The sequence below is a fragment of the Macrobrachium nipponense genome, chromosome 19 (genome assembly GCF_015104395.2).
Source record: "Macrobrachium nipponense isolate FS-2020 chromosome 19, ASM1510439v2, whole genome shotgun sequence".
NCBI classification, from domain to species: domain Eukaryota; kingdom Metazoa; phylum Arthropoda; class Malacostraca; order Decapoda; family Palaemonidae; genus Macrobrachium; species Macrobrachium nipponense.
Window position 1 is genome coordinate 22,852,369 of NC_061088.1, and position 14,893 is coordinate 22,867,261.

Below are 14,893 nucleotides of genomic sequence, written 5' to 3' on the forward strand. Positions count from 1 at the left end.
TGTGGCCCATTCTCAAGAGATGTTTGGGATGTTAGCCCTAGGTCAAGGCCCAGCAGTCTTCAGAGACTGCTGGGCCTTGACCCAGGCTAACATCCCAAATATCTCTTGAGAATGGGCCACAGAAGGGCCCTGAAAGTACTCGAGTGTGGAGTAAAACTAAATGTAAATACTTAGAAGTAAACAAGTTACAAAGTGATTTTGTGGGTTTCTTTTTCAATTATTATTATTATTATTATTATTATTATTATTATTATTATTATTATTATTATTATTATTATTATTATTATTATTATTATTATATATATTATTATTATAATTATTAATCGGTTAAGGAGACCCTCTCATAGACAGGTTTTGTTAAAATGGTTGCTGCTTCAGCGCTATTAATCTTGTAGAGAGTCTTCTTTATTTTTCTGATGATGGCTTTCTCGTTGTTGCTTAGACTGGTGAGCAACGCACCAAAGTACATGGTCATATTCGGTTGAGTCATTTTGGTTTGGTTAGTTATTTATAATATTCTCTCTCTCTCTCAATCTCTCTCATCATTCCTTCTCCCCCGTGTTTCTCCTCTCTCTCTCTCTCTCGTCTCTCTCTCTCGTCTCTCTCTCTCTCTCATCTCTCTCTCTCTCTCTCTCCAACGCAACGTTTCGTCCAGATCCAGGGGACATTATCCAGCGATGACTGCTGAGGGACTGAATTCCAGTGGCGAGTCCTTCTCCTTATATCTTGATGTTGCGGGCTCTCGAGTATGGTCTGGAGAACCGCTCTGGCAGGTTGAGTTTTCATTGGTTCCTGGGAAGGTGACTCATACGGCGAGCGTTTTCAAGTCTTACGGACCTTCTCAGGCAGGGAACATCACTGGGAACCTCTTGATTGGCTTCTACCTGAGTGACGTCACCCCTGGTAACTCTCATAATGTATTTCACGTCTGGTGTTTCTTGTTTCATGTGCGCTGGTACTTTCGTTGGGAGGGAGGGGCGTGGTCCTCCTCACACACGTCAGGAACCCTTCTTGAGTGGTGTTGAGGGGAGGCCTTTGCTCGAGAATAAACAGCGTTTCTAGGAGGTGCAGATGTCATGGGTCAGGGGCTCTCCCAATGATTTTGATATTCCTGATGATGTCGTCTCTCTTGATATTTTTCTGGTGTACTGCAAGAGCATGGCCTCCTGGGCGTGGCAGGAGATCCTTTTAGACAGGCGCATTGTCGTCATGCTGATGTAAATCCCAGAGCATTCTTGGGTGGGGCATATGTATTGGTAGATGATGGACTGCTTTAGGGGGTCTCCTACGGGCGGGGAGGGTTTGTTCTTCATTAGGAGGTCCTTCGTACTCTGATTCTTGTAGTAAATAATGAGGGACACTCTCTTCCTTTCCTCCATTGGGCGGACGTGTTCCTCTATTATTTTCTTGATGGCTGTTTTGTCTTCCTTGTATCGGTAGTGCATAAAGGCTTTCTTGAAAAATTTTATATCCTCCGGGGGTGGAATGTTCCTTTTCTCTTCCTCTGTCATGTACCACTTGTCAAGGTCGGCTCGTGTTTCTCGGTTTATGAGTTTATTCGAGCACCCATTGGTAATCAGCATCTGGGATGCTCGGACGAGTTTGAGGTGCGTGTCCTGCCATGTCGAACAGTGCGAGAGGGCCCTTCTGATGAAGGCCCTGACTGTGGTGGTCTTGAACCACACAGGACACTCGCTATTTCCATTTAGACAAAGTCCAAGGTTTGTAGCTTTGGTGTAGACCGTTGTAGTTATATTCTGTTTTGTCTTCGTGACAAGGACGTCAAGGAAGGGGAGCCGATCGTTGCTACTGTACTCGACGGTGATGTTGAGTGCACTGTGATGCAGGAACTGCTGTCGAAGGGTTTCTGCCTCATCCTCGGTGTCGGCTTGCACGAAAATGTCATCGATATAGTGTCCGTAAATGCGGGGACATCTGTGTCGAGAGAAGACCCTTTCTTCTACTTCTCCCATGTAGAAGTTAGCAAAGAGGACTCCTAAGGGGGACCCCATCGCTACGCCGTCCTTTTGGCGGTACATCTGTCCTTGGTGGGTGGTGAAAGGGGCTCTCTTTGTACAGATATCCAGCAGGGTTTTTAATGAGTCTTCTGGGATGCTCGGTAGTCTCATATCGGGATTCCTATGTACCCGCTCCATGATGATTCCTATCGTCTCGTCAACTGGGACATTGGTGAATAGGGACTCAACATCTGAGGACGCCATGGTTTCCGCACCATAGGAGTTGCGGATCTTCTCTAAATATTCCACCGATGAGGTGAGGCAGTACCTGGAGGGGATATATGGAGTAAGAATTTTATTAAGGCGTTTGGCCAAGGCGTAAGTTGGGGCGGACGTTTGGCTGATTATCGAGCGTAGGGGGTTGCCTTCCTTGTGGGTCTTCACATTCCCGTATAGGTAGCCGAGGCTGTAGTCACCTTGGATGGATGGGAGGTGTGCGGCATTCGTAGCGGCATTCACGGCCGTGATGACCCGGTTGGCGTCGCGTTTGATGTCTTCTGTCAGGTTCCTCGTAAGTCTCTCAAACTTGGAGACATCAGACAAGATGGCGTCGAGTTTCTTGAAGTATTCCAAGGTGCTGATGAGCACGAATGCGGCTGTCTTGTCTGCGCATCTTACGGTGATGTCTTCTCTCTTCTTCAGATCTGCGGCTGCCTCTTTCATCTCTCTGGTGTAAATACCGCTTGAGTAAGGTCCTCTGCTAGTAGAAGAGGTTGAGGGGCGTCCGTCATTGTCAAGATCTTCTTTGCTTACAACTGCTGAATCAAGTCGAGGAGCATCTCGATCTCCTGGCGTTTCTTGTGCTTCTTCGGCTTCGACATGAAGTGGCAGTTTAGCACGAGGTTTAATAGGTCATCATGTTTGGGGGTGGGCTGGTATGCAGTGAGGTTAATATACCTTTGGGTCTTTTTCTTTGATGTGTAGCTTACTGCTGTTGAGGGTGACAAGTTTGCGGGGTAAGCCCCTAACCCGGTCACGCATGTCTCCCTCACTTTGGCAGGTGAGGCGCATGCTAATCTCTTCATAGGTAGGAGGCTCGCGCTGGTCCTCCACTTGGTCGTCTGCTTGGTGGTGGTGGTCTCTTGTAGGGACGGCGTAGCGATGGGGTCTCCGTTAGGAGTCCTCTTTGCTAACTTCTACATGGGAGAAGTAGAAGAAAGGGTCTTCTCTCAACACAGATGTCCCCGCACATACGGACACTATATCGATGACATCTTCGTGCAAGCCGACACCGAGGATGAGGTAGAAGCCCTTTGACAGCAGTTCCTGTGTCACAGTGCACTCAACTTCACCGTCGAGTACAGTAGCAACGATCGGCTCCCCTTCCTCGACGTCCTTGTCACGAAGACAAATCAGAACATAACTACAACGGTCTACACCAAAGCTACAAACCTTGGACTTTGTCTAAATGGAGATAGCGAGTGTCCTGCGCGGTTTAAGATCACCACCGCCAGGGCCTTCATCAGGAGAGCCCTCTCGCACTGTTTGACGTGGCAGGACACGCACCTCAAACTTGACCGAGCATCCCAGATGCTGATTAACAATGAGTGCTCGAATAAACTCATAAACCGAGAAACACGAGCTGACCTTGACAAGTGGTACATAACGGAGGAAGAGAAAAGGAACATTCCACCCCCGGAGGATATAAAACTTTTCTACAAAGCCTTCATGCACTACTAATACAAGGAAGACAAAACAGCCATCAAGAAAATAATAGAGGAATGACCTAAAACAGGTTGTATTAATTTTATCACTATTATAAATAAATGATGCCTTATGAACAATACCTAACGTCTGTGCAGTATTGGATGAAACTTTCATTAGATGTTTCTCAAAAGTAAGATATGAGTTAAAAGCTACACCTAGAATAGTTATAGCTTCAGACTCTTTCAGCAAAGTCCCATCTACCTAAAGGGGACGATGGGGTGGAAAATCTATACTAGATCTGCTAATCAATAGCATTTTCATTTTACTGGAGTTCAGCCTCATGCCCCCCAATGATTACACCATTCACTAAACTGGTCCATGTCACAATTGAGACTAAGTGCATCTTCATTTCTTATAAGTGGAGATTTTACTACCCTCAAGTGTTGCATTATTGGTATATACAATCTTGTTTTCCCGACATAACAATGGGCTAAGAACGCTACCCTGTGGAACTCCAGACACGTTAAGTCTTGGTTAACTAAAGATCCCATCAACAGTAACTTCCTTCTGCCTACCTTTAAGGTAACCTTTAAGTAATCTTAAACACATTCACCCACTCCAAGATTTTGAAGTACGGTATATAAATAAGTGCTTTGTGATTTACTAAATTGAAAGCAGTACTAAAATCTATTTGAATTACTCTGCATTCAAAACCCTTATCAAGGTTCTCTTGCAAATGGCATGTCTAGTCTAAAAGAGCATTGCAGACACCTAACCGCATCCTATTGATGCAGCTAAAAATCCTTTAGATTCCACTTATATTGTGGCTTAAAGATAAGTTGTTTTAGTAAATTTGGAGAGCACCGGGAGAATAGAAATTGGCCTATAGTTACTGCAGTCGACAGTTATGCCATTCTTTGGAACAGGGACTTTACAGTCACCACCCTGCTTACCAAAGAGTTATGTTCCAGATGGCTGTTTGTTGAAGTGATGAATGTATGAAAGTGAGAACGTTGGGTTTCTGTATATGGCAAACTTGTAGTCTGTCGTGTCTCTGATTATTAAAACATCAAGAAAAGGAATTTTTTTGTCTTATCTTGAATTGTTTGTATGTTGGTTTTTAATGAGTAGTGCATAGTTGTTGATGGTTACATTCCTGAGTCAACTTGGGAGTCATAGATTATACTATTTTCCTGCATTTTTCAATCATGCATTAGTACAAAGAATTATTTGAGATGCTAGAAGGGTGAAAAGAAGAAAATAAAATTTAGATTCATACAATATTAATAATAAGTATTTTTTCCATGCTTTGAAAGTTATGAATTTAGAGAGAATTTGCAGGAGCAGCATCTGGCATTGGAAGTTCACAAGTAAAAAATGCACACTGCCATCTATTGACAAAAATAGATACTAAACATTTCCTATGGGGAGAAGGAATATAGAAAATGGAAATTCTATGTAGAACAAGTTAAATAGAGTAGATAGAAATGATTGACTATTCTTGTGATTGTGAGAAGAATACATGGTACATAGTTAATCTTGAGAATACTTGGGATAACCAGGGAAAGAGTTAAAGGAACAGGTTTGTTTTCTTCTTTGTGTTCTGTTCTTGACATAAATTCTTACTAGCAGAATAGGCGTGCAGAATAAAATTTGAACTAGTGACCCTGTCTGTTCATATCTATGAATGTTCATAACTTGAATGTTTGTAAGTAGGGTGGTGCCTATGCAGTATGTATCACTAAGCTTGCACTCATCTGCAAAGATGTTACTACAACATAAAAACATAAATAATCTACTAATCTTGGAAGGCAACACAAGAATTTAAAAAAAAAAACAAAGGGAAGAGTAGGTTCAGGATGACAAGTATCAGGGAGAGGGACATCCTCAGCTGATTGCTTGGCTGAAAAATCTAGATGAAGCAGTTCATCTTTGTCCTTAGGGCCAGTAACCAATCTACCATCATCTGTTAGTAGCAGTGAAATGGAAGACTAGCCTTACCCAAAGATAGGTGATGCTAATTTGGTCCACCACAGATGAGGCTGAATAATTCCTTCAAGTTTTCTCTTCAAGGAGTTATTTTTTATTTCTTTTGACTATAGGGTAAGTGCTATTTGCACCACAGCAAGACTCAACAAAAATGATGTAAATTTCATTTGAACTATTTTGTCTTGATGTGTTGAATTTGGTCCGTGTCGTTGTAAGCTTGTCTACCTGTATCAACAAACCAAGGCTGATTATTTGACCATGAATACATACCTATCTAAAAAAAGCCATCAGCATTTCATTGAACTTCTTGGGATCTGGATCTGAAAGAGCATCAGAATGAGAGTACAGTTTAGTCCTCTCCTCTGTTCTGATGGCTTCACTACTAAGCTTATGCATATCTACCTGCTACTGTAATCTTCCATTTTTCACCAATATCTCTTTGGGTTTGTTTTGATATTTGTTGATATTTTTAAGAATTTGCCATAATTTTGGAGGGAAAAAAGGATTTTGACTTAGGAAAAATCTATTTCTGGGCGATTGGTTCATGTCGCCTAGCAAAATAATCCTTCAGTTTATTATTTCTAAGGTAAATTAGCTAACAAATACTAGAGAAAAAACAAATCAAAGAAGATGTCAGAATAACTGACTCGCTCACCCAAAATAAAGAAGGGTGTCGGTATGGTAACTGGGGCGAGTGAGACCACTACCACGAACTTCTTGCCATTTAGAATTTTCCTATATAAAAATTCTCTACGAGAGAGCTGACCTACAGATCAGGGCGGCAACTACTACTACTACAACCCACGCCATGCCGATCACCGCGCCTCTGGTGCCCATCCTGAAGTTAGCAGGCAATCTTGGCGGCAGGGTAGGGTAGTGGTGGGATTTCGCTGGGCGACACGAACCAATCGCCCAGAAATAGATTTTTCCTACGTCAAAATCCTTTTTCTGGGCTCAGTTTGTGTCGCTGCGCGAAATAATACCAGAGAATTAGCACAAGATTGAAGAAAATAAGAGGGTCTCAAAATAAAACTAAAGATTAAATCTACAATATTATAATTGTAATAAGAGCACATGTATATAAAATGATAAATGAAAATCATGAACATATTTAGATAATTTTCTAAATAGGGGCACTTCAAATTGATTATCTTATATAATTAAGAAAGTATCATTACACAACAGATATACAAGGTTACAAATCTTGAACATATTCATACATGATAGTGTGTGTAAAAATAACAATATAACAATGCAACACACTCAATGAATTTTATATACATAATTAATAACATTATACAAAGTATCAAACCATCATGATATGAGAGTGTGGGACCCTAGCATAAAAATAAGGGAACCACACTCGTAAGGTTATATACAAACATTATGTGTGGGTGCCTTTAGCAAAAAAATAAGGGACACACCACTAAGCCATTCATATCAGCAGCTAAGGCTAAGGCGAAGTGTAGAGCAATATGATAGGGTGGACGAAATGTTAAGTGAGGCAGGGAGAAAGGAGATCTGGATCTTCAACTATACTACTGTGCAGAGTCAGGGGAAACTATGTTTCCCGCTGCCACTGCTGAAAATTTTAGAGATTCTAGAGACTTTAAATAGTGTCGTTTGAACAATGTCGGCGATTTCCATCCAGTATACTTTTTCAAGTCATCGAAATTCATGTGTTGGAAATAATTAATTGAGGTGGCTACTGCCCTGACATCATGTGCTTTAGGAAAAGATTCAGGGTTTGCTTGCTTAATAAAGTAGAGGATCTGTTGTCTTATGCCTTTGATTGATAAAGTGCCACCCTTTTCTCTCCTAAAGAGGGGACCCGAAGAGGAGGAGGATGTCCTAGACAGAAAGGCTCGTAAGGACATTATACTGGACAAAGAGAAGGGTCTTGAGGAAGAGGGATGACTTTCCAAGGTTCCCACCTCAATAAAGGATCCTCGTTCTTAGCTAGAAAGCTGCGATCCGGGGAAAGTAGCACTTCTCCTGAGGGGAGAAATTCTATATGACCCGAATCTCTGGATAGAGCCGACAGTTCTGAAATTCTAGCTCCTGAAGCCAGGCTTAGCAAAAATAATGTTTTTCTTAAGAGCATTATAAATGAACAAGTTGAGTTGTCAGTATCTAAAGCCAACTTAAGGACACCATTCAAAAACCATGACACAGAAGTAGGCCTTACAGAAGGTCTAAGTCTAGCACAAGCCTTGGGAATAGACGAAAAGTAGGAGTCTGTTAAGTCTATGTTAAAACCCATCTGAAAGATCTTCTTCAAGGCAGATTTATTTGTAGTAATAGTGCTAGCTGCTAAACCTTTTTCAAACAAGGACCAAAAATAAAAAAAAGGATATAGCTGAATTGATAGTCATGATTTTGATGTTTGATTCCTTCAGAAAGATGCCAACTTCTTAACTGCAGCGTCGTACTGCCTCAGAGTTGAATCCCTTTTATCTGATTCCCTGAAAAGGATATTCTGGGGATCTATACCTGCATCTTTTTTGGCCGCAAACTTCATAAAGTCCATAAAGTTAGGGCTTTTAGAATTCCAGAGGAAGCAAACACAGTCTTCATTTGTACTGACTGAGAGAGCCTGGGATTGGGAATCCGTTGGGGGCGAAGACCCAATTCCAGAAGCAGGGGATACCAATTGCTCTTCGGCCAGTCCGGTGCTACTAGTGCCACTTGTCCCTTGAAAGTCCTGAGTTTGTTCAGAACTTTCAGAAGAAGATTCACTGGAGGAAAGATGTAAATCCTCTTCCACTGGTTCCAATCTATGGACAGAGCGTCTGTGGCATATGCCAGAGGGTCCGGGTTGGGGGCCACATAGCATGGAAGCTTGTGGTTCGCCTGAGAAGCGAAGAGATCAACTTGGAGACCTGGGACACTCCGGCGTATCCATTGGAACGAACTGTTGTCCAGAGACCATTCTGACTCCAAGGGAACTGACCGGGATAGAGCGTCTGCTATCACATTCCTTACTCCCGCTAGGTGGGTAGAGGAGAGGTGCCATTTGAATTTGTCCGCCAGGGAAAAGATGGCTATCATGACATGGTTTAGATGTCTTGATTTGGAACCTCCCCTGTTGATGCAGTGTACTACTACTGCGCTGTCCAGAACCAATTTTACATGAGAGTTCTTCGGTGGCAGGAGCCTCTTCAGAGTCAGGAACACTGCCATGGCTTCCAATACATTTATGTGAAGCTGGCGGAACTGTAGTGACCAAGTTCCTTAAACCTTTTTGAACTGGGAATACCCTCCCCAACCGTTTAATGAAGCGTCTGTATGGATGGTTATTACCGAAGGAGGATATTGAAGAGGTACTGACATGGACAGATTCTTCATTTGAGTCCAGGGACGCAGATGGTCCCGAAGGATTTGCGGAATTGCTGACAACTTGTCCCGAGATCTGACATTTGCTCTTGAGCGCCAGATCCGGCCTATGTCTTTCAGTTTGGCTTTCATCAAGATGTTTGTTACTGAGGCAAACTGTAGGGAACCTAGGATCCTTTCCTGGTTTCTCCTTGAAGCATATTTGTTCTTTAGAAATTGCTTTACTGACTTCGTTATTTCCTTTCTCTTGGCTACCGGAATTGACAGATTGTGGGAGGATAAATCCCATTAGATGCCTAGCCATTGAAATCGAGACTCCGGAGTGAGTCTTGATTTTCCCTTGTTTATCTGGAATCCCAGATACTCCAGGAACTGAATTACTTTCTTTGTGGCTTTCCGGCATTCCTCGACAGTTGGTGCCCAAATCAACCAATCGTCGAGGTATGCTACTACCATTATCCCTTGTGACCTCAGTTGTTGAACGACTACTTCCGCTAGTTTCGTTAATACCCTGGGAGCTGCATTTAGTCCGAAGGGCATCACTTTGAATGAGAATGTCTGGTCCCCTAGCTTGAAGCCTCGGTAAGGGCGAAAGTGTCTGGCTATTGGGATATGATAGTATGCGTCTGTAAGATCGATAGAGGTGGTGACGGCTCCACGGGGAAGTAAGGTCCGTACCTGCGAGATGGTCAGCATTTTGAACTTGTCGCAGCGAATGATGGAAGTTTAACTGGGACAAGTCTAAGAGTTATTCTTCTTTTTAATGAGCCTTTCTTTGGCACGCTGAACAAGCGACCTTGAAACTTTAAATGCTTGACTCTCGATATTGCTCCTTTCTGAAGGAGTTCCTCCGCATAATCTGTCAATTCCTTTGATGGAAGTTGAAGGAATGGTCTGGGTGGAGGGGGGCCCTTGATCCAACTCCAACCCAGACCTTTTGACACAATACTTTGTGCCCATTTGCTGAACCCCCACCGGTGCCGGAAGAGGAACAGCCTTCCTCCTACCTTGGAGATCTCACTGCTGCTGTGCTGGGTGAGCTCCACGTCCTCCACGGAAGTGTTTGCCTCTGTTAAGGACTCTTCCTGATCCTCTCTGACGAAAGGCTCCTCTGGCTCTACTTCCCCTGGCAAACCGGTTAAAGTGCTGAAAGGCTTGGCCTTCATACACTTGGTTGAACGCCGGGGAGACCGCATAAGATGTGGAGGGCTGAGCCTGAGGTGAGATCAGGAGGATAGGTTGCGTCTGGCCCTTCAACGTGGAAACCTGTCCTGGTTGGGTGACTGGGACGGCTGATACAGACTGAACAAAGTGTTGAGGCTTCTTCTGGTAAGGTTGAAACCTCTTGGACTTTTTCAGCTTCTTACCCGAAACAGACGAATCCTGTTTCCTCTTGGCGGAGAGGCCCCAACGATCTTTGAGACTCTGGTTGAGTCTCGTAGCCTCGTTCTGGACCTCCCTAACCGCTGACTCCGGGAAGAGGTCCGCCCCCCAGATGTTGGAGGAAAGCAACTTATTTGGCTCATGCCGAATAGTTGCTTCCTGGAGGACATGTTTCCTACAGTTGACCCTTGCAACCACAAATTCATACAAGTCCGATTGGACTGTATAAAGTCTGTGATTTGGTCAACAGCTTGAAGAGCAGTTCCGAAGTCGTATGAAAAAGAGCCGCTACCTCAGTCATGACCATGGTGTTGAGAGTCCTTGCCAGTCTGGACCTCGCCTCAAATTCAGCTTGAATGAGGTTATCGGGAAGTCTTGAGTTTTTCACCAGCCGAACTGATCCATAGCACAGTCTGGCTTAAACTTTCCAACTGTGAAGATGGCTGGCAAGTCCTCCCACATATCACCAAACGAAGGGAACAAGGGTGATGTGGGGTCTGCCTCTCTCAGCTGTGGCAAAGGATCTCCTTTTAGGCCTGCTTGCACCGTTACACTTGCAATCTTCGTCAAGAAGGGAGTGGAGTCTCCTCTTCCGTCGTGAAGATCGTGAAAGGACTTTTGAAAGCCTGGCGTCTAGTGTTGATGCAGTCCCAATCCTCAAGACAACGAAGCCATTCCCTCTGAGCCTGATCCCTGGAGTAAAGGACTGTCTCCTTCGGGATCTTGTCCTCCCTGTTCAAAGCTGACTCCGTCAGCCTGGCGTAGCCAATGAATGGAGGCTGCAAGTTCTCAGGATAGAACTCGATGTCTTCAATCCTTCGATTTCCACACTCCGGGATGGAGATGAGACCATCTTGGAAGGGAGCATAAGATGCCACTCTCCAAGGGTTGCTCATGGAGAATGGTGGGAGGGAATCATGAGGAGGGAGCTGAATGAGACCGCCACTAGGTGCTGGAGTAGCAAGCTGCGGGGCCTGATTAAACCCAGACAAGAGGTTCTCTTGTGTGGACATCCTGTCCGACAGCTGAGTGAACATCTGCTCCATGCTGTTCCTTAACGATCCTACAAGATCTCCCACCTGCTGCATCATTCCGGCGGAAAATGCAGCAGGATCAAAGCCAGGAACTGGTGCAGGAGCAGATGGGGTACTCAGAGAAAGTACCTGCGAAGGAGGAGAGACCACCGACTCCGCCGGAGTACGGGATCTCTCCTTGGAGGACTTGCTCCTCGACCCTTTAGAAAGTGAAGCAGAGGAAGAGGATGCTTTCACCTTCTCTGCTCCGGGGTGAGAAGCCGGAGAGACTTCGACGATGCAAAGACGGACCGAAGAAGTCTTTTTAGACGACGACGTCTTGGAAAGGGTTTTCTGAGCTCTGTGGCCCTTCACTTTGGGAACCACAGAGGCATCTGGTGCACTATACGGGAGCTCCGCCTCCGTAAAAGCCCTGGCAAGGAAGAAGAAGAAGGAACAGGAGATGAAGATCCAGAGACGCCCAAGGGAAGCCCTTGAGCGTCCAACGTACCTACCTCAACCAACAAGTCGTCCACACCTACCATGGGCTCTACATTTACAGGCAGTCGCCGGGTTACGACGGGGGTTCCGTTCTTGAGGCGCGTCGTAAGCCGAAAATCGTCGTAAGCCGGAACGACACTTGGAAATATGCCTTAAACTAAGAAAAAGTTAGAGAGACCTTACCTGTGTGACATGCAAGTATTGCATGATGTGTAGTGTGGTTATTTCAATGCCAAAGGATGGTTCTTGAAGGTATAATTCTTTATTAAACTCTTGTGACACTATAAAGCACAATCTTGAAGTACTATTACCAAGTCCTTAGTTGACTTTAATATACGTACGTACACTAATATGTAGTACTACACTTAATCCTTAGGTTAGATTATACACTAAACACTATTACACTGTAGTAGTACACAAATCCTTTGGTAGTACATCCTGGAGTACACTAAAATCCCAGTCTGGTAGCTCTGGAAGGTAAAAGTATAACACAATTAGTACAAAATACTACACAAAGTCCTGAATGCAATATGTAAATTATAGATATCAAGAGTAAAAGAGTTAATGTATGTTAATTAATTCCTTACTTTTAGTTTATAATTCCTTACATTGAGTTATATCAAGAGTAAAAAAGTTAATGTATTAGTGAATTAATTCCTTACTTTTAGTTTAAATTTGTTGTTCAACGTAACCCTGGATGCACAAAAGTCTTGTGGCCCCATAGCCTACATCATTCAGGGGGTTCTGGAATGTACAAAAAATAATTATGTCAGTAAGTACTCTATGCATAGTAAGTTACATACAGTAATATGCACCATACAGTGGTTTAATATCACATATATAACATGTATAAAACTTAGTTAATGTATGTTAATTAATTCCTTACTTTTAGTTTAAATTTGTCGTTCAACGTAACCCTGGATGCACAAAGTCTTATGTGGCCCCATAGCCTACATCATTCAGGGGGTTCTGGAATGTACAAAAAATAATTTTGTCAGTAAGTACTCTATGCATAGAAGTTACATACAGTAATATGCACCATACAGTGGTTTAATATCAACTGGTATGCATAGTAAATGATTGGTCTACACCCGTTGCATGTCGGCATGGGAGTGTAACAGTAAAATGGTAATTCCATGAGGGGACCTTGATCACTTATCCCATGTGAGAGATCTTGGTCACTTTTTTTTAGTATAAAACTTACTTAATGTATGTTAATTACTACTATGTATAATTCCTTTACTAGTACTGTAGTAGTTTACGTTGTGTCTAGTATGTTATGTAGTAACCCTGGACAAAGTTTTATGTGGCCCCATAGCCTGCATCATGGAGGGGGTCCTGGTTTTCTGGAATGTACCAAAAAAGTATCAAAGTTAAGTCATGTATGTATGTTTAGTAAGTTACATACAGTAACCATACGTACAGTGGTTTATAACATGTATGTACATAATCAAACTTGGTTGGAAATTCCTGTGTAAAAAAAAAGTTATGTATATATGTAATACTACTGTATGTAAAACCTTACTGTTCATACTTTGTTTACACTACATGTTACATGTTGATACGTATACTTTCCTGAAGGGTTTTTTCCATCCAAAAATGGTGCTTCTACTTGTAGTTATCCCTTGATGACACTTGTAGTAATTTGTGTTAGTAACAACCTGGAGTTGTGTGAAAAATGTTGGTTCTGGAAGGAAAAAGTAACAAAATTAGTGTACAAAATATACACTACAGAAAGTTGTGAATGCAATATGTTAATTACTGTAGATATATCAAGAGTACTAAAAGAGTTAATGTATGTTAATTAATTCCTTACTTTTAGTTTAAAGTTGTCGTTCAATGTAACCCTGGATGGACAAAGTCTTATGTGGCCCCATAGCCTACATCATTCAGGGGACTCTGGAATGTACAAAAAACAATTTTGTCAGTAAGTCCTCTATGCAGAGTAAGTTACATACAGCAATATGCACCATACAGTGGTTTAATATCACATATAACATGTAGTATAAAACTTAATTTAGAAATTCCTTACATAACTTACCAACTTTTAGTGAGTCTCAAAGCTGTTACCTAGGTTGTGGGAGATGGAGGTGTAGAGCATTCATGATAAGGATGCATTCCAAACCTAACTTCAGTGTGCTTTATCACAGATAACAGGCTAGGATGATGGGCAGTCTGGAATGAAGAATTAATATTAAAGGACAGTATGTAACCACTTAGGTGTACAAAATTTATTGTACGTATGCAAACATTAAACACAACTGAGAATTCCTTACCTTCAGCAAAATGAAGACATGTAGGCTATGTAGAGGTCTGGTTTATGTAAGTCACAGGTGCATGCCAGTCTGGAATGATAATGTAATACATATGATTATAATGTATGTTACATACATAACATGGTTATTACATATGTAATAATAAAACATTAATAAAAAAAATGTCCTTACCAAATTCTAGTGGTTGGTCTTTGCTTACTGGGATGGGCATATGGTAGATGAGTGGGTGGCTGGGCTATGGAGTGGATGGGCAGGTGCTTGGGAGTCTGGAATGATAAAAATATATAAAATGATAGAGTTACTACTGTAACTACTGCACATGTTATTACTGTTTGACATATGTAGTGTGTAATACGTATGTACAAATATAAAAAATGAAGAATTCTTTACCTGAAGGAATGGGAGAGGTGATACGAGTTTGGGTTTGGGCTCTGAAGAGGTGATACTATTCGTATCAACTGATGAGGGAACATCTAGATCTGGACAAGAATGATAGGGTACATAAATATATAAGGTGGATGTAATTGTAGCATATGTACACTTTTAAGTAAAATTTCTATTAGCAATTTATAAAACATTTTATACAAATTTGTTAAGGATTCCTTACCTGATGAATAGGGCGAGGCATCAAAACCATGGAAAGGCTCAGGGTCATCTGGGTCGCTGTCACTATCAAGGGGTCTGAAATTGAAAAAAAAAAAGAAAAAAAAAATAATAAGGTTATGCAACA

The 14,893-nt window shown here is 42.4% G+C and overlaps 1 protein-coding gene across 3 annotated transcripts in view; it reads left to right on the forward strand.

Annotated features, from left to right (window-relative positions):
- The window catches only part of LOC135214996 (uncharacterized), a 262,394-nt gene that overhangs the window by 191,929 nt on the left and 55,572 nt on the right, over window positions 1-14,893 (forward strand). The gene's annotated exons all lie outside the window — the stretch shown is intronic.